Genomic DNA, 20737 nt, shown 5'->3' on the forward strand with positions numbered 1-20737 from the left:
GACATCCCAGTACAACCAGCATTAATGCCATCCCCAGTATAACCAATAGTAATACCACCCCCAGTATAACCAGTAGTAATGACATCCCAGTATAACCAGTAGTAATGAAATCCTAGTATAACCAGCAATAGCGAGACCCCAGTACAAGGAGCAGCAGGGACTTACCTCCACCTTCAGCTTGCCACCCCCCAGCAGGTGGTACTGGTGGTGTAGCCGGCGCACATTCTGCAGCAGCTTGGAGAAGCACTTTTCCCCTGTGGCCCCTGGGACATGGTTCGACTCCGGCTGAAGGAGCGGGGTCTCTGGGCTGTACCTGTGACATGTGCCCCACCCCATCTCAGGCTCTTTGCACAGCAAACAGGGAATGGGATGGAAGTTCTCAGACAGGCACGATCCTCTGCTCTCAGAGAGAGCGCGCATGTGGCAAGACGTCATCACATCGCGCTGTGTGAGTAGAGGCAGCAGGGGAGGCGCAACTCATGAGGATAGTGTAGTCCTCCTGGTCCTTGCCAGCAGCCATCGGGCACCAATTGTAATTGCACGACTTGTCCGCACCTAAAAACGGCCCTGGGGATAGATGTACTATGTCTTGGAAAGAGATAAAGTGAAGAAAAATAAAGTAACCAATCAGCTCCTAACTGCCATTTTACAAGTTTGTTTGAAAATTAGGAGCTGATCTCTCTAAGGCTTAGTACATCTACCCCTTGGTTCTGTAAGAATGGAATCCAGTAATAGAGCCTATAAGGAGACCTGTTATGAAGCCTTTTGGTTTAGGAAGATGGTGATGTCAGTCTATTGCAGCTTTTGAAAAATAAGGGGCAGATTAAATGGGCCAAGTGGTTCTTATCAACCATCAAAATTCTATGGGTCTATGCTCTGGAACTTGTGGTTTTATCATGGGGTGAATAGACAGCAACTTCTGGTGGACCAATGCTTTTAGGAATGTCTTTTATCTTGACACTGTTTTGCCTATTCTGGACTAACAAATTTGCTAATGTGCAGTCAAACCATTCTGATCTGCTTATCTCTTGTACATAAAGTTTTATTTTTCTTCATAGCGGGTCTATTAAGCTTCATTCCTCTCCTTTATCACCACTAGGATGGTCTAAATACCTACCAGCATATATTTAAAATCCTCAGGAATAATATTTCGACCTCCTGTAGTAATGCCCTGAGATCTGAATGAAACCAATAAGGCATAAATATTAGCTTTGCAGAGTAAGTGTGTCAGTGAGTCTTGTCCTTATTCATGTAGTGGCTGAGAGTAATCACGTTGGGTCTGGCACAGCAGGAGATGACAAGCAAAATATTCAGTAAGTATGCTGTGATTTTTCACTTTTACATTCTTCGTGGTTCTGCAGTGGGGTTTAGGCGTCTTTGACCCTTTGAAAGATACAAAACATTGCTTTGAGCTGTTTAGAAAGTGATTTGTCTGGAGCTCAGCTCCTATGCAGCAATGCAACTTTTACCTAATAAATAGCTTTATACTGAATTACTCCAGTTCTCCTGTACTTTTTCGTGAGCAGGGAGAGATTTGCTGCATTGGGATGTGATTTAAAAAAGTTCTCTGAATTGTATCTATTGCGCAGAGCACAACAGACTCATGTCATAATCCAGAACAATGACAATAGACAGCTCTGCTTGCTCTTGTAAAGTATAAAAGAACAGAGGGAAGATAGAATGATAAATGAATGTACTTAGCAGAAGTTGTAGTGACACATCTTCAAGTCTATAAGTTGTTTAAAGGTATGAAACCCCTTTAACACAGGATAGCATTAAATATCTTGGAGGGAACAAATAGACAATTAAGCAGGGGCGTATCTATAATGGGTGTAGGGTGTGCGGGGAACACAGGCCCCTCGGTCCAGGGGGGCCCCGCACCGTACACCCTGCACCCATAATGTTACTTAGGGTCCGGCGCTGTAAAACGACTGGAAAATGGCCGCTGCGGCCATTTCCCTGTCGTTTGTGCATGCGCAGTACAGGGAAAATGGCCACCACGTCCATTTTCCTGGTGATCTGTGAATACACTATAGACTCTGGGCACACTCTAGTGCCCAGAGTCTATAACTCCGGCGCTGGCCGCGCACAGCTCAGGGCGCTGGCGGCCGCCGGGCGGAGAGGAGAGGGCCCGTGTCGGAGACTGCACACGGGCCCCCTCCTCTCTAGAAACGCCCCTGTAAGTAAGGATATGGAAAAGTACATTTAAATACTTTACTATTGAGCAGAAACATAAGAAATATATGAGCGATCTGAAAGATTACCAGAAACTTTTGTTTAACTTTAGTTTATTGGAATTTTTAGAACACAACCATTTTTAATAATAGTCTATAATATTATCCAAAAATAGACTATGTTCACTAAGCCATATTGATGTAGAATACTGAAAGTCTAAACCAATGACAATCTAAATGTATACATTAGCAATTTTATGGGCATAATGTAAATGGTACAGACAGTACTCTTATTGATACTGTAACCAGGGCCGGATTATAGGGAGGGCGATAGGGGCATCGTCCCGGGGCCCCCACACACTGTACCCGGCCCCAATCCCTTTTTTTTCTGTCATCGGAGCCGTCTGCCGCGGCCCACAATTAAGCCCCGCCTCTGGCATTTGGCTCCGCCCCCTTCTGCTGCTGCTAGCCAATATGCCTTTCCCTGCCTCTGAAGCAGTAAGTATATGTGTACTGTGTGTGTATATGTATGTATGTATGTATGTATATATATGTGTGTCTATATATATATATATATATATATATATATAATGTGTGTGTCATATATATACTGTAAATATAAATATAGGGTTGAGTCTCCCATATCCGAAATGCTCGGGACCAGGAGCATTTCGGATATTGGGTTTTTTCGGTTTTCAGAATACCTGAGGCCAGGGTGCTGTGTGAGTCTGGGAGTGTCACGGGAGGCCTAGCGGGAGTCGCAGGGGTCCGGCGGGTGCCGCAGTGGGTCCAGCCTGTGGTGCAGGTGTAACAGGAGGCTGGACGTATGCTGCAGGGGCTCTGGCGAGTGTCAGAGGGATTTCCGGCGGGTGCCGCTGCTTGTGTAACAGGAGGCTGCAGGGGGTCCGGCGCTTGTCACTGGATTTCCGGCGAGTGCATTGGGTCCGGCAGGCGCTTCAGGTGTCACTAGAGGTCGCTGCGAGGATGTTCGTCAGATGTCGTGGGGATCCGGTGAGTGACGTGCCTCTGAAGCCACACACACCTTCTAGTCATTGGCCATTGACACTAGTGACGTCATGATGTCAGGTCACGTCATGACGTCACGGCTGCTCCGAAATATTCCGGTTTTTGGAATATTTCGGTTTTTAGAATATACGGTTATGGGAGACTCAACCTGTATATATGTGCAGTATGTGTTTGTATATATATATATATATATATATATAATGTGTGTGTCTCATATATACTGTATATATATATATATATATATATAAAATGTGTGTGTCTATATATTATATATATATATATATATATAGGGGCCCCACACATTTGTTGCCCAGGGGCCCCCACAGACCTTAATCCGGCCATGACTGTAACATTAGATAAATGGATGTGGACTGGATGCCAGGGCCCCTGAGCGTTATTGAATCTTTCTATTAAATCCAGTGACACTGCTGCTAATCTTTGGAAAGCATTTTATTGATCCCAGCAGCCCTTGACAGCAACATTAATTTACAAACCAAAAAATATGAGCAAATGCAGAACATTTAAATGTACAGTGATACACCTATTGGTCCGCTTCACGTTTGACAAGGCGAACACCCATATTCTGTTTTTTGGATTTGCCTCATAAAATTAGTCTATACCTATTTTATGACTCCAGCTGGAAAAGTCCGGCCTATTAACATCATTAATTGAAATGATTAATTAATATTTATCTTACATAACACTGCCCAATTTAGCCATACAGCCTAAATGAATCCTGAATGGAAGGAGAAATGAGGATTGTTTTTATCAGTGGTGTAACTAGGGAGGGTTAGTCGAGGAACGTGCCCTGGGCGGTGTTAGCCTGGAGGCGCAGGAGGGGGCATTGCTGGCCAGGTCAGTGGTTTCCATGTGCACTGCAGACCACACAGAATCCCGACAGCTGGCATCTCGATCGTAAGTTTAGCGGGCGAGTTATCGGTTAGCTGCGAGGGGAGAGGGTTAGGTTTAGTCACCAAGGAGGTTAGGGTTAGGCTGCAGACAAGGGGTATTAGGCAACATGGGGGAAGGTTATGGTTAGGCACTAAGGGGGGAGGGTTAGGATTAGGCACTAAGGAGTGAGGGTTAGGTTTAGGCACTAACTGGGAGGGTTAGGGTGCGGGGTAGGGAGGGTTAGTGTTAAGATACAGGAAAGGAGGGTTAGGGGATGAACGGGGCAGGGTTACAGTACTTACTGTTCCCGTCAGGATTGTCAGCATCGGGATGCAGCTGTCGGTCTATTGACAGGTGGCATCCCAAGTACTGGTATTTCATACCCAACTCCTGAGTACTACATTAAGTATTTACAAATGAAACAGGGGAAAATAGGTTAAGTGAATAAGGGTTACAAGACTATAAATTTATAAACACAAGAAAATAAAAACAACAAAAGAAAATTAAGTAGAGTGCTTCAAGAAAAAAAAAGAGCCAAAAAGTATGTAGTGCATGAAGTACTGGCCAAGCACTCTCCACTGAGAACAATTATCCAAATATGGGTACATTAAAACCAGCTGCAGTATAATTAGTGATTACAAAGGGACTGTAAGGGGTTTAGGACAGTTGCCTGTATAAGTCCAAAAAATTCTTTTTCGAATAGTTTCATAACTTTGGATTCCATGGAGAAATCTAGTAAGTCAATATACATGTCCCATTTTTATAAAAAGAGGAGACCTCAGATTCAAGCACTGGGAGAACAGCCTGTCTATTATAGTAAAAAAAAAACTTCAAGTAAGCAAGATTTACCAGATTATAAAAAGGAGGAGTAGGAAAGATCCATTTAAATAGAATGGCATTTTTTTTAACTTATCATAACAATGATGGTTAAAAAGGGTATGTTAACACTCCCCTCTGGACCCAGGTTGCAATCACGGAAATTAGCACCCACGAGGGCTAAAGGGTCACTGCGAAGCTCAAGTGGAATATAGAATTAAGAAAAGCCATAACTTTCTCCAAAATTTGCAGATCTTAGGGCACAACCATAAATGATGGAAAAATTCAGCATCTGGACATCTACATTTAAGGCAACATCCTGACTCCTCCAATACCATATGTCTTCTGTGAGCTGGGGAGATACATATCTAGAATAGTTTCAATGTGGACTTCTTGAAACCAAGAGCATATTAGATGCCATAAAACCAATTTGTATTAATGAAAATTATAATCTAAAGGGGTAATGGAAAGAACATGACAGGTTTCATGAAAATAGCCTTGATTCATCTGCTCCTCTGTGTGCTTGCCCTTCATTATATACAGTCTCATTGAGTGCTGAGCCGCCATCCTCTCCATGTACCCTTCAGTCCCTTGCCTGTCAGGATTCAGTATGTCTTCCAACCCTTGCCCCCTCTCCACATCATACAAAGTTTGTTGGATACTTGCTTTGTGCTTTTCCAATGATATGACATTGTACATTTGCAGTACCTTCAATACGTCAAGTTTCACTGTTACCTATATATTACTTATATGGTGGTACAGAACTATGTGTTGCCTTAAAAGTAAAGGATAATAATAACAATATCAATTTGCTCACAAGGAGCTCTTTGCATTGCATACGATCTGTGTCACTTGGAAAGAAAGACATTACATAGGACTTAAACCTACAGTAGGATCGAGCATGGTTCTTAAAATGTAGTGTTTCAATTGCAAGATGTTGCAAACCCCTGAGACTTGGTGAAGTGTATAAAGAACTTGATCTACAAGTCCAACATACTTAGCAGTATTGCTTAGTTTAATCTCCTCCTTCAGCTTCTCTAGCTGCTTTCCAGATGTTTAATTAAGCATAGACCTGACTCAGGCTGCCAGTGTCTGAACTCACTGCATTGGTTACAACGTCAAATAGTTTCAGTAGCTTGCATAAAACCAACAGTATTTTCCAGTTTGCTGCAGTAAGGTTATATTTGTGCCACCTCTCCCTATGTCATGGTTTGATGTGTAGATTTGGATGGCTTGTTGCTGTTCCTCAAGTCACAGAAGCATATAAAGGGTTGAATTCCACCTGCTTACTACCTCTTGCTTCAGTTGGTGGCATGGCAAATTATACTGTTGCTGCAGCTGCTGCAATCTTCTACATGTGGTTGCTGAATGCCAAAAATGCCCAGAAAGTTTACAGGCCATAGTCAGCATGTCCTTCACATGCTTGTCATTTATAAGAAATTCTGGACCACCAAGTTTATTGTGTTCGCAAACATGGAACATGTTGAAATTTACCCAGTTGTTATGCTCGTACAATGTTACTTGGGTTATTTGAACGGTAAGAAATCCTGAGGAGAATCTTAGCAGGGTAAGACATTTTTACTATCACATCCCTAAGGTTTTCCCACAGATTAACACCATTATGCCTCTTTGTGAAGCCAGTGATACAGAGAGTAGCCTGCCTGTAAATTAGATGGCAATGTATGTTAGATACTGCTACTGCTGCTGTTGAATGCAATACAACTACCCAGTGGGCTGTCACAATCTTTAGTTTGACCAGTACTGCTTGTCCACAAATCTGTAGTTGAGTGGATAGTCGTTACAATTACATTTTCTAGGCAAAGAATAGACACATGACATCAACTAGTTGTCTAAAATCAGATGCATTGAGTGCAGATCTAATGCTGACATAGCCATCATGGCTTCAGTGATCCGCTGTGCAACAGAATGGTGGCTGCCATACTTGGTTCCATTTGCAAGTGATTGTTTTACAGTAAATTGTTGTTTGAAACTACTAATGTTCTTGGTCCCCTTCTGTGATGAAGTGTCACCCCCAGCAGCAGCACCAGCCCTAGCAAAATGAATATTCTTGGGACTCCAATATAGGGGAAAACTCTGTTTTCCTTTGCAAATTGGGTGCCTCTGATCATTAATGGACTGCCTACAATCATTAATGAGGAGATTGTTGATGAAGGTGTTGGAGATTGCATGTGCTGGGATCTATCCATGTTGCTGGTAGCTGATACTGGAATGCTTAATATTTTACATGAGTTTCTAGATTTTGATAAATTATTTACATGAACTCATAGGAAATGATGTAACAGGAAGGAGGTGTCTAGATGATTAGTGTCCCTACCTCTGCTTACTTTAGCTTAACAAATGCTACAGATGCCTTGACAAATGTCAAGATTTGGTTAAAAATTATTCCACATAAAAGAGGTGGCTTTTTTGCTTTATCCCCAGGCATGACAAGAACTGCTGTCACTGGTAGCTGATTAACTTTAACACAAACAACATCATCCTCCTGAATTTAATCAACATATTCTTTTCCAACACATTCATCATCAAAATCCTCTTTGGTGTCAGATACACAATTATCCCCCTCAGCCTGTTGCACTTCTAAAGTATCCTCCCCAATTGATATATCTAAAACAACATCATCATTACTTTTACTACTCATCCTTACATTTGCAGAGGGTTCAGAAATTGTGGACAGAGACTTCTCTGGGACTACAGTGTCAGAAATGTGAGATTTACACACAGCACTTGTGGACACTCTTAGACTCTCCTCAGGAAGAAAGTTTGTGAACACTTGGTTTGTTAATTAGCCTTAGTGTTCTTTTTGTGCACTGATTTGCATAGACTTAGAATAAGAAGGTGGTGCATGCAAGGTAACAGAAGATGCCTGACCATGTTTAACCCTGGCTTTCACAATAGGCAATCTAGCGCATGAAAGAGCAGTCTCAGAACCAGCACTCAGAAAGAAAGGCCAAAGGTTGAGCCTTTCCTTGTCACTCTCTGTGGTGCATGGCATGTTGGCAATTTTACATTTTTTGGCAGTCACTTTTCCCTTTATAGTTGTTGTCTTTAAGATTTTTAGATTTGAGGTGCCATTTCTTATGCCTTCTTTCCCTTGTCCTCCTTTAAAAAGTAGATATTTAAGTACTGTATAATGACTGCCAGTACTAGTACTGGGTGGCTCTTCTATCGACTGATCAATTATTGATTTTACTTTTTACACCAGGAAGAAAAGCTACTGTAGTTGAACTTAACTACCACCACACCAAGTGAGTATACAATGAGACAAGGAAATGACGGACTGTTTTATTAAGAGACTGCAATTTTTTTTTACACCGCATAAAACAATTTTCATTTTTCCATTTTAATTATTTTTTTGGGGGTACAGCTAATTTAACAAGGCCATGAAAAGAACATTCACAGTAAGCACAGTAATATATGCTGCCTTTCCAAGATGTAAACTCTTGATATACTATTTAAATTGATTTATAAAAGACTGCAGATTTTTTTTTACACCAGTTAAAATGTTTTCAGTTTAAATATTTTTGGGGCTACAGTTAAGCTAATGGGGACATGACAACAGCATCCACAGTAAGTACAGTAATAGACACTGCCATTCCAATACACACATTCTTGAAATACTATTTAAATTGCATTTTTAAAGACTATAGATTTGTTTTGACACCAGATAAAACAAATGTTCTCCACTTTAATTATTTTTGGGGGATACCACTAATGGGGACATGACAGCACCCACAATATGTACAGTAATATATGCTGCCTTTCCAAAACACAAACTCTTTAAATTTATATTGAATTATAAAAGACTGCAGATAAAAAAGAATATTGTTTCTGCAATTATTTCGTTATAACAGGAAAAACAGTTCTTTCTTTGTGGTGCAGCTCCTTCAGACAGCACAGTATTTTTTGGACAAATAATCTGGAAATCACACCATCTTTCTACCCTCATACGCAAGTGACCATATAAATTATATAATGCAGTGTAGATAGATAAGATATCCTTGTAAAAAAAACAAGTGCACAAGTTCACTTTAACAAACATATACAACAACTTGTTTGCAGAAATGGATTGCAGATGTTACTCTATGTCTGATAAACACACAGCAGCCTGTTTGCAGTACACTGGAGTGCAGTTGCTAGCTGTGTGACAAATACACTCACACTGTGACAAAAATAGCTGCTATCACCCTTCCCATAGACTCCATCTACCTACTACAAATGTCTAATCTAAACATATTTCTAATGGAATTTTTCTACAGCCCACACCCTCCCCCTACACTCTCCTGTGTGTTCTGGCACCTGATCATGAGTGAGGGACTGTTATATGTAATCCAAATCACACAAAAACCAAGACTTTCGGGAAAATTCCGTTTTGCCTCATTTTGAGAATCGAACTTGGCTCGACTCCGTTCTCCTCGGAAAGCCCAAGTTCAAGTGTGTTTGGTTTTCTGCAAAACCAAACCACTCATGTCTAATTCTCACATATGAAATACTGTAGGGTAGAACTCACCAGGATCCCAACATTGCAGTCAACCCACACTGCACTCTATTACATAAACCCCATGATATGGGAATTATATTGCCATGAAGGCAAAATACAGGCTGTACAGTACATAAAAGTTATTGGTATTTGGACATTTAAAGCACATTTTAAGTTCACAATTTATACTGACTGTATGCATTTTTATAAAATGTTAATCTGTCTACTGAACAAATAAAGAAATATTATGCAACACTCACATTATGATGTACTGTACATGGTGATGTGCCATTGCTTTCATTTTGGTTTTGAGAATAGGACTATTTGCATAAACCATGTATTTGTTACAGAAATTTGTTGTTATTAAGAATCTTGTGGTAAAACTGCACACGGGATAGTTTTACAAAATAAGTCTTCACTATTAGACTGGCTCCTACTGTATCAATGTATAATCTGTTTCTCTCGTCTGTCTATAGTGAGTTCATAAGTGAGAATACATGTTCCACTGAAGAGTTAGTTTCTGGAAGTGAGAATAGAAATTCCACCACAGATTGAAAACACTGAAACATCAATTCCTTCCTCAATGAATGTTTCGAAAACTTGAACCCATTTATCTTCTAAGGATAGACTGGCTTCTGAATAAGAAGTTCCATTCTCCCACTTTAATTTAATTTAATATACCTTTCAACTATTTCATACTGGTCAAAATATTGTTCTTCATCAATAGTAATTGAATAAATTTGCTGAAAGCTAAAGATGATCTAATGCCAGACTCATTTATACCTTTGTGGTTAGACCAAGCCATAAAAAATTACCTAATTTCTCTGCAGGATTTTGAGCTACCCACTTTTCAATATACAGTAGTTCACAAAAGCATTGTAAAACTCGTCACATTGGCTATGAAAATATTGTTCCGTTAAGCCCCCATCATCTACAATTCTTGTAGCAGTGAGTGGGTTTTTGTGCACAGAGGAGGTTCTTTTCTATCACACATTTTCTTAACAATGTTGTTGAGAATGGTTTATAGTTCTATAGCTGTCATTTTCCCATTCTCTATAGTATTTGTCTAATTAATTGGCACTGTAGGAATGTAAGCCACAACATGGAAGTGCTGGATGCAAAGAAAGTTTTCAGGATTTTGGGACAAGTTGTCTGGGAAAGGAAGGAATCCTGTCAATTGCTAGAGACAACAACCACCTTGTTTTTGAATGTTGTAAAATATCTTCATACTGCGAATAAATAAATAGTCAAGTATAGGATCCACAGATTAACTAATGGTCCTTTTTAGAACTGACCAAAAACCGACAGTTAAATATCAGGAAACCTGCAGAAAAAATACCCCTGCCTGTGGCCGGCATGTTTGCACAGGTCATAATGCATTTAGAAAAAATGTGTGGGGTTCCCCCCTCCAAAATTCATAACCAGCCACAGACCTCAAAGCTCGGCTGGTATTGGAAAATAGGGGGAACAAATGGCGAGGGGTTCTCCCTACTTTCCAATAACTGGCACTAGGCTGAACCAGCCAGGGGATAATGCTCAAGCAAGCAGACACACAGCGTGTGGTCCCCCTGCAATACACTTAACCAGTCCCAATCCAGTGAGCTCAGGGCAGAAATCTTCTCTCAAGTTGGGAACACCCCCCCCCCCCGAAAATGGGGTCATTCTCTCAAGGGAAAACCAGCCCTGGGCTGAAAGTTTTTCTTGCACCCCTGTTGGTGGTGGGTGTGAGAGTAATGGTCAATAAAGTGCCTTGGAGAGAGATAAAGTACCAACCAATCAGATCCTAACTTTCATTTTTCAAACACAGCCTGTAAAGTGACAAGAGCTGATTGGTTGGTACTTTATCTTTTTCCACTTTATCTTTCTACAAGGCTTAGTACATCTACCCATGTCTATCAGTGACCCTGGGGTCTATTTACTAAGCCTTGGATGGGGATAAAGTGAATGGAGATCAAGTACCAACCAACCAGTTCCTGTCATTTTTCAAACACAGCTTGTGACATGGCAGTTAGGAGCTGATTGGCTGGTACTTTATCTCTGTTCACTTTATCTCCATCCATAGCTTAGTAAATAGACCCACCTGTCACTATCATTGTGGACATTCGAAGGGATAGTTCAAAAGTTTATTTTACCAAGACCAATGGCTGCCTACTGGAATGAAGAGGATCTCATGCCAGGATTTTGTGAGTAATGAATTGGAAAATTAGGGGTGTGTGAAGGAGTGGTTATTAATTGTATACAACAGTGGGGGGATAGTCTGTCTTTATTTAAATATTTATTTACAGGCAGACAACAGATGCCAGAGAGTTCTTACTGTCCAGGCATGCTGACCAGTTTGGGGCTTCTTCCTGCTATAGTGTTATCCCCCAGCTGGTTCAGCCTAGTGCTAGTTATTGGGAAATAGGGAGAACCGTGCGCCATTTTATCCCCATATTTTCCAATACCAGCTTAGTCTGAGAGGCCTGGAGGCTGGTTATGGATTTGGGGGGGAGGGGGGGGTGACCCCACACATTTATTTTTGTAATTTTAAACATTTCTTTATTGTTTCACCTAACAAAGCCTGGACAGTTCATAGCGATCTGGGCAGTGTTTTAAATCCACCGCAGATTGATGGCGGATTCGATCAGAAAGGGTTAATTCCAACATGATTTTAGACAGAAAATATATGATGGAACTTATCCGTCAGATTTCAGCGGTGGTGATCATTGTGTTGCAATAGATAGCAAATACGAATCTTAGTAAATATACCCCTTAGACTCAGAGCCAAGAAGTCCAAGTAATAAAAAACTAACATTTGAAAAAATTTAAAAGTCTGGGAATCGGTATTCATGGCAGAGCATCACGTGTCTTGTACGATATGGTGCAAAAAAGGTGTATGAGGATACATCTGTAATAAAGGGCCTGATTCAGCAAGGAACGCACGGATGCAGACGCACGCAATCAGTCGATTATTTCACATTGCGCATGTGTATGCATCACAGTGCGCATGCATGAACTAGCTATTGTCATGGGAACTGTGCCTGCAGAGGCTATGCAGACCCAGAGCACAGTGACTGACAGGAAGTGCCGTTTGTGGGTGGTGACGGGGGAGTGGTCGGGCAAACGCAGGTGTGCCTGTGCGCTTGCACAGCATTTCAGGGGGCGTGCATAATTAAGCCCTTGCGGCGGACGCAGTCTGAGGTCTAGTTGCACACAGGAAGTCTCGCTGTGTCTGCGTGAGGGTCAGGTCAACCACTATTGTGCGTATGGGTCCGGTGGTTCTCGATGTTTCCGCTGTCTTGCCAGGTATAGAGGACGCAAGTAAAGGGAAGTGGGTGGTATTATGTAGTGCTGGGTGTCGGCTTATTTTGCTGCGATTGACGTGCGTATGCATTCATTAGCATATTCTCGCAGCAGGCAATTGCGTCCGCATACGTGCGTTCCTTGCTGAATCAGGCCCAAAGTGCCTTAAATCTTGCTTTCAGGCAGAACAGAAAACGGTTTATTTGATATTATGCCTCAGTGTATCTTTATCAGGATATTATCATCAACTTTTTATTTAGACAAAAATAAATCAACTTCCAGTAATTACATTACTTTATATTGCATTATTATACTCTACTTTGCATTCTTCAAGAGCCTATGTGCCTGCTAAAGTTTAAATACATTGTTACAGTACTGTGTGTTTCAAGTACAAAACAAGGTATAAAAATAGTATAAAATTATTATGTCTTTTGCACAGATAGTTGATAATATGTACAATGTCAAATTGACAAAAAGTGTAGGGATTATGCTAATATTCTTAAAACAATAATGGGATCTGCGTGTTACGTTGCTTTTAAAAATGTTTTCCATCTCTCCACTTATGTTTTGTTAGTAAAACACAGCAACAGTAAGTGCATCATTGCTTCACATTAAATGTAATCATTAAATAATGTTATACAAACATAGGCAGATAGAACATTTTACAGTGAATTCTCTTCATTTACTTTTTACCAGAATTACGTTTTTAAATAGTAACGCAAAACATGTCCAAAAATAAGAACATATTAACCGTCAATAAAGAAGTATATTACAATAAATATGAAAGCTATATAATGTGACTAGTGTATTTCAATGTGATGCACAATTTGTGTGATTACAGTACCATCGCTAAATTATATTTTAATGGTTACAAAGCAGTACATAACAAAACAATATATGCAGAGGCGTAACTAGGATCTTCGGAGGATGGGGCAAGATGAAGAACGGCACACACACACACACACACACACACACAAACTGAGCTATGTCCGCACGCCTTTGGGGCATGTAAAAAAATAGGCGTGGCCACATACCGAAAGATCGTTAGCCGCTGAAAGTGAGGTCTACCAACACGCCACCCATTTCTCATCACTCTGGGAACATCCTTTCCAGTCCATATGCACCTTTATGATGGTTTCTCACAATATGGAACCTCTGAAGAAATGTATGCTCCCTGGGAAGACGGCGTCTTCAGTCGGTATTCACTATTCATGTACAGATATGCCTAGCTATATTGTTGCTGCTTGCATGGCGAATCGCGCCACGCATAGCACGAGATGCATGCCCTCGAGTGAATACAAGCACTGCGTACGCGACCGTGCCTCCATAGGAATGCATGGTGCGATTGCAGTGCGTGCCATAGCGTAGCGTATACAGGTGCAGTGAATCGCATGGCGCAATGCGTGCGCACGTTTGTGGCGCGATCAGCCACAATGTAACTGGGCGCATCTGTAGGTAACATCATCCAGAAGATTCCTGTTTGTGTAGGAATATTAACAAGATCATCATCATATAACAGCGGTTCAACCAGACTTGTGCCGCCTGTGTAACTTCCTGAACCCTGCCTCACCATCATCTCTCCCCTGCATCTCTCAGCCACACCATCTATCCCCTTTGTCTCTCAACCACACCATCATCTCCCCCTTGCATCTCTCAGCCACACCATCATCTCCCCTGCATCTCTCAGCCACACCATCATCTCCACCCTGCGTCGTCTCCTAGTTATGCCACTGCTTATATGAATGTATAGTACGTGTAAACAGTGTACTGTGGGACTGATTCAGAGATGAACGCAACTGCAAATTGCACGCAGATAGAGCAATTGTTTGCCATTGCGCATGTGTATGCATCATAGTGTGCGCGCACGAAAGTAGCAGTACGCACGCCGTGCGTTCACACAGACCACGGATGGAGGCCCATTGCAGATTGATTGACAGGAAGTGACCGTTTGTGGTGTTGACAGGGGGTGGTTAGCGAAACGCAGGCGTGCCTGGCCGTTTGAATGCTGTTATGTGGGCATGCATAAATTAGTCACTACAATTGCATACGCAGCTCTACATGGCAGAAGAGCTCCCTGGCCTGTGGCAGGTCAGAACTGCCGCAAGGGTAAAATGACTGCCGATGAACTTCGATGTTAACGTAGGTATGCGTAGTCGCACGCAGGTGAGAAGGCAGTAGTGGGCGTCTTTATGCTAGGGGGATCTTTGCTAACATTAGCATATTTTTGCAACTGCATTGCATACGGAAACGCAGTTGCGATCACATTAGCATCAGTCTCTGAATCAGGCCCTGTATCTCTTGTATATAGGACTGAAACACTGCCATATTGGTGGTTTCTAATCAGTGTCACGCAGCAAACAGATAATGGCACAAATTTATAAACGCAGCAACTAAATTAAAAAAGAAAAGAAAAATATGAAAATACAATGTTTTCATTGAAACTGGAACTTACAATTAAAAATATGTTACAAATAAATATGTTAAAAATAAGGTTCGAGTCATGGTTTAATGTTCACAGTAGATTCCATGTGAGGATACCTTAAATAAAGGACACCAAAATGGACGATAAAACCGGAAGTGACTACAGTAATAACAAAAAAAACAGCCAGAATACAGCAATATACATAAAATATCTTAAAAAAACTAATATAGTGCCAATGTTTCTATAGGAACAGAATTAACCTCATCTGAGCAAATATGTGATGAGGACTCAAAATACATATTTACATCAGATGGAAAGAAAATTACGTAAACCCTAAAACATAAATATAGACATATATAAATATATATAAGGACATAAAATTAGTAAAATAAGCTGCGAGAGTGACAGCAACAAAATACACTAAAATGAAAAAAATACATAAAGACAAAAATTGTTACACGAATATAAAGAAGCACAATCATGGATCTAGATTTAAGACAAAAATAACCACTAAAGATGAATTAATTGAAAACGACCGAAGATTAATTCGTAAACAGGGGGCAATGTCATAGTGGTCATTTGACCCATTGGGATTAAGCGCATCGAATTAAAAATCCAGAACATCTCACGTTGAGAGGGGACGGTATTGACATTACACCCGCAAACCCCAACTTTCACATGTTCCAATACTTGGTAGACTAAACCAGAAGAATCCGAATTATGTACTTCCCCAAAGTGTTTGGGGACAGAATGATTGTTCAGTTTACATTTTATGCCTCTAATGTGTTCTTGCATCCTTATTTTAAATGGCCTTTCAGTTTTGCTTATATAAATTAGATTGCATGGGCATTTTAACATATATATTACTAAACAAGAATTACAGTTCATATAATCCCATAAAAGGAACTTCTCAGTTTTATCCTTATTAAAAAAAATTCCCTACCTGGACTACCATTGATAACATCCTTGATAGTTTACCATTCTTTTATTATTATTGTGTGCTCTTAATCACGCTAGGGGCAAGGATATCTCTAAAATTTTGGGCTATCCTAAAAATTGTTATCTGGTTGATCTGACAAGAAGTCTCTCAATATGGGAGTAAAAAAAGTAAAATGTCTCAATGTTTTTCAAAACATCCTTAATGTATTTTTCCAAAATTGTTAAATATAGTAATAAACAAAAGGTTACATTTCTGTTTAGTAGAAGTGTCAGTTTTGGCATAGTATTTCAATAGATCCTCCCTCATAGCATCTGTAGTGGCACCTTCTATTAAAAGTTTTTTGATAGCCCCACTACAAGAAATGTCCCCCAAACAATTGTTTGCTATTGTCTAACAATCTGGATGCTGCAATTTCTATGAATTCTATGAAATTGTGATTTGGGAATATTGGATTGCCATCTTTCCAAATGGCCACTCGTAAAATGTATATAGTTGTTAATGTCGACTTTGCCTCTCAAAGTGAGATCTAAAAAATCTATAGAATTATCACATATTGTAGAAGTAAAGGTTAAATTAAAATCATTCACATGTAGAACATTAATAAAAACAGAAAAGGACTCAATAGAAACATCCCACACCATGATAATATCATTGATATACTGTATCTTTTACAAAATCTTATGTGGTGTTTAAAAGGATTATTATTATATATGACATCAGTCTCCCATATTCCCATAAAAAGATTTGCATAACTATTTGCCATTATTGTACCCATTGCAGTACCACATAACTGCAGATAAAGTCCTCAAAACTTAAAATAATTATGTTCTAATATAAAATATATTAGTTCACCAATAAAATCACAAAAAAATACTTCCAAATTAATGTCAATCCGAAGATAACTCTCAACTGCTTCAACATCTTTTTTATGTTCAATAGAAGTGTAAAGTGTATTTACACTTTACACAATAAATATATATAACAATCCATGTTATAAATATATATAACAATCCATGGTCTGGAACTCCAAATAACAATAATCAGCTGCTGCCGGTGCCCTCACAAAAATGGAATACAGTACATGTAGCAAAGGCACGGCACTCTTAGCATAATAAATGGATATTCTCCCCATCTGGGTAAGTGTCAACATTTTAGTACTTTAGGACTCATCAGGATACATATTCAGAAAATAAATAGACATACCTTCTTAGAATGCTCTACCACATGAATGCCATTCCTTGGGACTGGGACCGTCCACACGTCCGGTGGCTGCTAAGGATGACGGCATCATGTATGATATGTGATGTTGATGCATCCCATTGTGTCACCATCACCAAGTAAACAAAAGCTCCAGGAAGACCGATTATTTCCACTCAAGGTTGTTCTACAACCAAGCAATTTTTATTGGTCATAAGTTGCAACCATTTGTACGTGAGAGTGAAAGTTTCATTTGTGACACAAGTGACTTCCTTCAACATCTTAAAACCGTGGGTCCTCTAAATGAAGACTTGTTCCTAGCCACCATGGACCTAAATTTATTGTACATGGTAATACCGCACTAATAAAGTCTAGAAACAATAAGAAACTTGCTTGCTAAAAAAAACATAAACCTGTTCACCTACCGAATTCTTAGTGGAACAAGCTACTTTAGGTCTCTATAACAACCATTTCCACTGTAAGGACTCATATTCCGTCCAAATATCTGAGACAGCGATGGGCTCCAATATCACACCATCTTATGCAAACCTATATATATCGAAGTATGAGATTAAACACATTTTTCCAGAATATGGTCAAAATATAATTGTTATATTTATATTTTGGAAAAGTACTGCAGAATCCTTCACAAAGGTGGTTGACGAATTAAACCAACTTAATTGTCATATTTGATTTGAGCATCAAGTCAACCATGATTATATTAACTTTTGGATGTCGCAATTAAAAATGAAGTGGTTGTCTCACAACATCATTGTACCATAAATCCACAGACAGAAATATGGCTTTATTGCTAACAAGCCATCATCTACCGGCATTAAAAGAAAATCTTCCCATCTCCCAATATCTTCAGGATATGAGAATCAACTCTGACCAGATTATAAGAGAAAAACAATTAAAAACAGATGACCTCAAGATTTTGTGAGAGGGGCTATAAGAGAAGCACATTACAACGGTGTCTCAACAAGGCTAAGTATATCTTTTTGAATACACCACAAGATCACCCAGGTGAATCTGTAGGGTAGCAATGACAGATATCTATCACCAAATATGACAATTGTTCTTCCACCACACACAAGGCTTTAAGGAAATTCTGGCCCATTGTATCCAAGGATCGGTCATTGACATTTAAAAATACTGGGCCCCTAATGATGGCTTTCAAAATAAGGGCCTAACCTAAAGCAATTATTGATGAGACCTACAATACACCCTGGCAGTCAAAATAAGACCACTGAATTGATGTGCCGCAAGTCTGGTAGTTACTCCTGTGGGAGTTGTGTGACTTGTGCATCGATGCTAGTGGGACCTACATTCTCGCACCCACATTCCGACAAAAAGATAAAAATACGCTACCATCTTCATTGTACGTACTTTGAACTATTTGAGATACATCTTGACGTGCCCTTGTGGGCTGTACTATATAGGTTTAGCTTCGAGATAATTCAGATACTGTATGGCGAACCACTGGGCTTCAATTTGCTTGGCATTACTAACTAGTTCAACAGATGAACCCGTCGCAAGGCATTTTTTGGACAAAGGCCATCAGGTAGCTAGTTTTAAATGCAAGCTGATCGATTGGATACTGCCTCCAAAATTGGGAAGTGATAGACTGCTGACCTTGAAGAAATGAGAAAGCTACTGGATTCATTAGTTGGACACTGTCACCCCAAAGGACCTTAATGAATATAATCCTTTAAATATCTTTCTCTAAATACTGGGTTGTACCATCTTGGTCTTTCATGCTTTGTACACTCATTCGCATGTCTAGTATACTGGGTACATTTGTCCTGTCCTTGGGGTCTTAATACCTCACCCTGTGGTTTGGTTCCATGGTGATTAGATTTTTGGCCTGTATTCTTTTCATGTCCTTGTAGTATTCTTTATGTTTGTATATTATTCTTGTTTTTTTCCTTTATTCACAATTTTTCTAATGTTATATTTTCCCTAATATACAATTAATGGAGAGAAGATTTGCTGGATCCCATTTCAGACTACACATTCATCCACCAACCTGTTAGTGCACATTTTGCTTGGAAGTACACTTGTGATAATTATCTTGGTCATGTACATTTTTTGATGCAAATGGGACAATAAGTATAGTCATACTTATCACGTTATACTATATATCCAACATAACACTTACCTGTCATTCTAATGTAATAGAGTTATATATCACCCACTATCATTTTTCATACCCTGTGAAGCTAGCATTATGGTATATGGTATGGTTAATTGTTTTTTCCCTTTTCATATAGCAGGGGATATATATGGCATTGTGTCTTAGCCATCATACACATGTAGAAACTTAGCCACTTCTTGTGGAATGACAACCACCCCTTTGCAGCCACAGATGGGTAGTGACACTTCTGGTGTGACATCACACTCAAGCCCGGAGTGGATCGCAAACTACTTCCAGGCGCAGCCAGATTGGCAGGATGATCATTTCCGTGAGCGCCTGGCTTAAGTAGCAGGCTCCCGGTGACACAGAGTGCATGTTTGCTTCCAGTCCGCTGTGAGACGTGATCCATGTGTCCCCGTGCACGCTGGCTTAGAAATAGACCCTAACAACATAGGATTTTAAATACATTTATAGACCACCAGTCTGATGTTTATGGGCTATATGCCTGTACTTATATTGTGATTTTGTATGATTATCTTGTGTAGAAATTTAAAATTACACCAGGTTATTTCTGAGATGCATGTTTGTATCTTTTAGTTGCATACATTAGGAATATCTCAGCAAGGACATGTTGTACACATTTATCAATAAATGTATGCATATGTGAGCTTCAGGGTACTGGTAATGGAGGTACATGTATTGTGGTAAAGTGTTTTTCAGATATTCTGTATCAGATGCACATTGGGATTAGTTGTTAATATTTTGCCATTGACTAATTGTGGAGTCTGAGAGACTATGTCTATTTTTTGTCTTCTGTTTGCAGATATTGTCTCTCTACTGCTTATACTGCAGCTGTTGCTTTATGTACGTCTTTCTAGAAAAAGGTTCGACATGAACCGAAACATCGACGACATGACTCTATGGATATGACACTGTGGCAAATTTGTGTCTAAGTACAGCAAAAAAATGTACCTTTTTTCTTTTATATGAGTATTATTAGTGGTGAGTGCCATTGTCCAAAGACGTGGACTTATAACTGGCGATATATATAAATGTAAATATATATATTTACCAATCCATGGTCTAGAACTCCAAATGGCAATATTCAGCTGCTGTCGGTGCCCTCACAAAAATGGAATACATGTAGCAAAGTAATGGCACTCTTAGCATAATGAAAAGATATTCTTCCCGCCTGGGTAAGTGTCAACGTTTCAGTACTTTATGAGGCGTCAGGATACATATGCAGAAAATAAATAGACATACCTTTTATAATGCTCTACCACATAAATGCCATTCCTTGAGACTGGTAATGCCCACCCGCCCGGCGGCTGCTAAAGATGACGGCATCCGGAAT

Source organism: Taudactylus pleione, unplaced genomic scaffold, assembly GCF_031769625.1.
Source record: "Taudactylus pleione unplaced genomic scaffold, aTauple2 ptg000380l, whole genome shotgun sequence".
Classification (NCBI taxonomy): domain Eukaryota; kingdom Metazoa; phylum Chordata; class Amphibia; order Anura; family Myobatrachidae; genus Taudactylus; species Taudactylus pleione.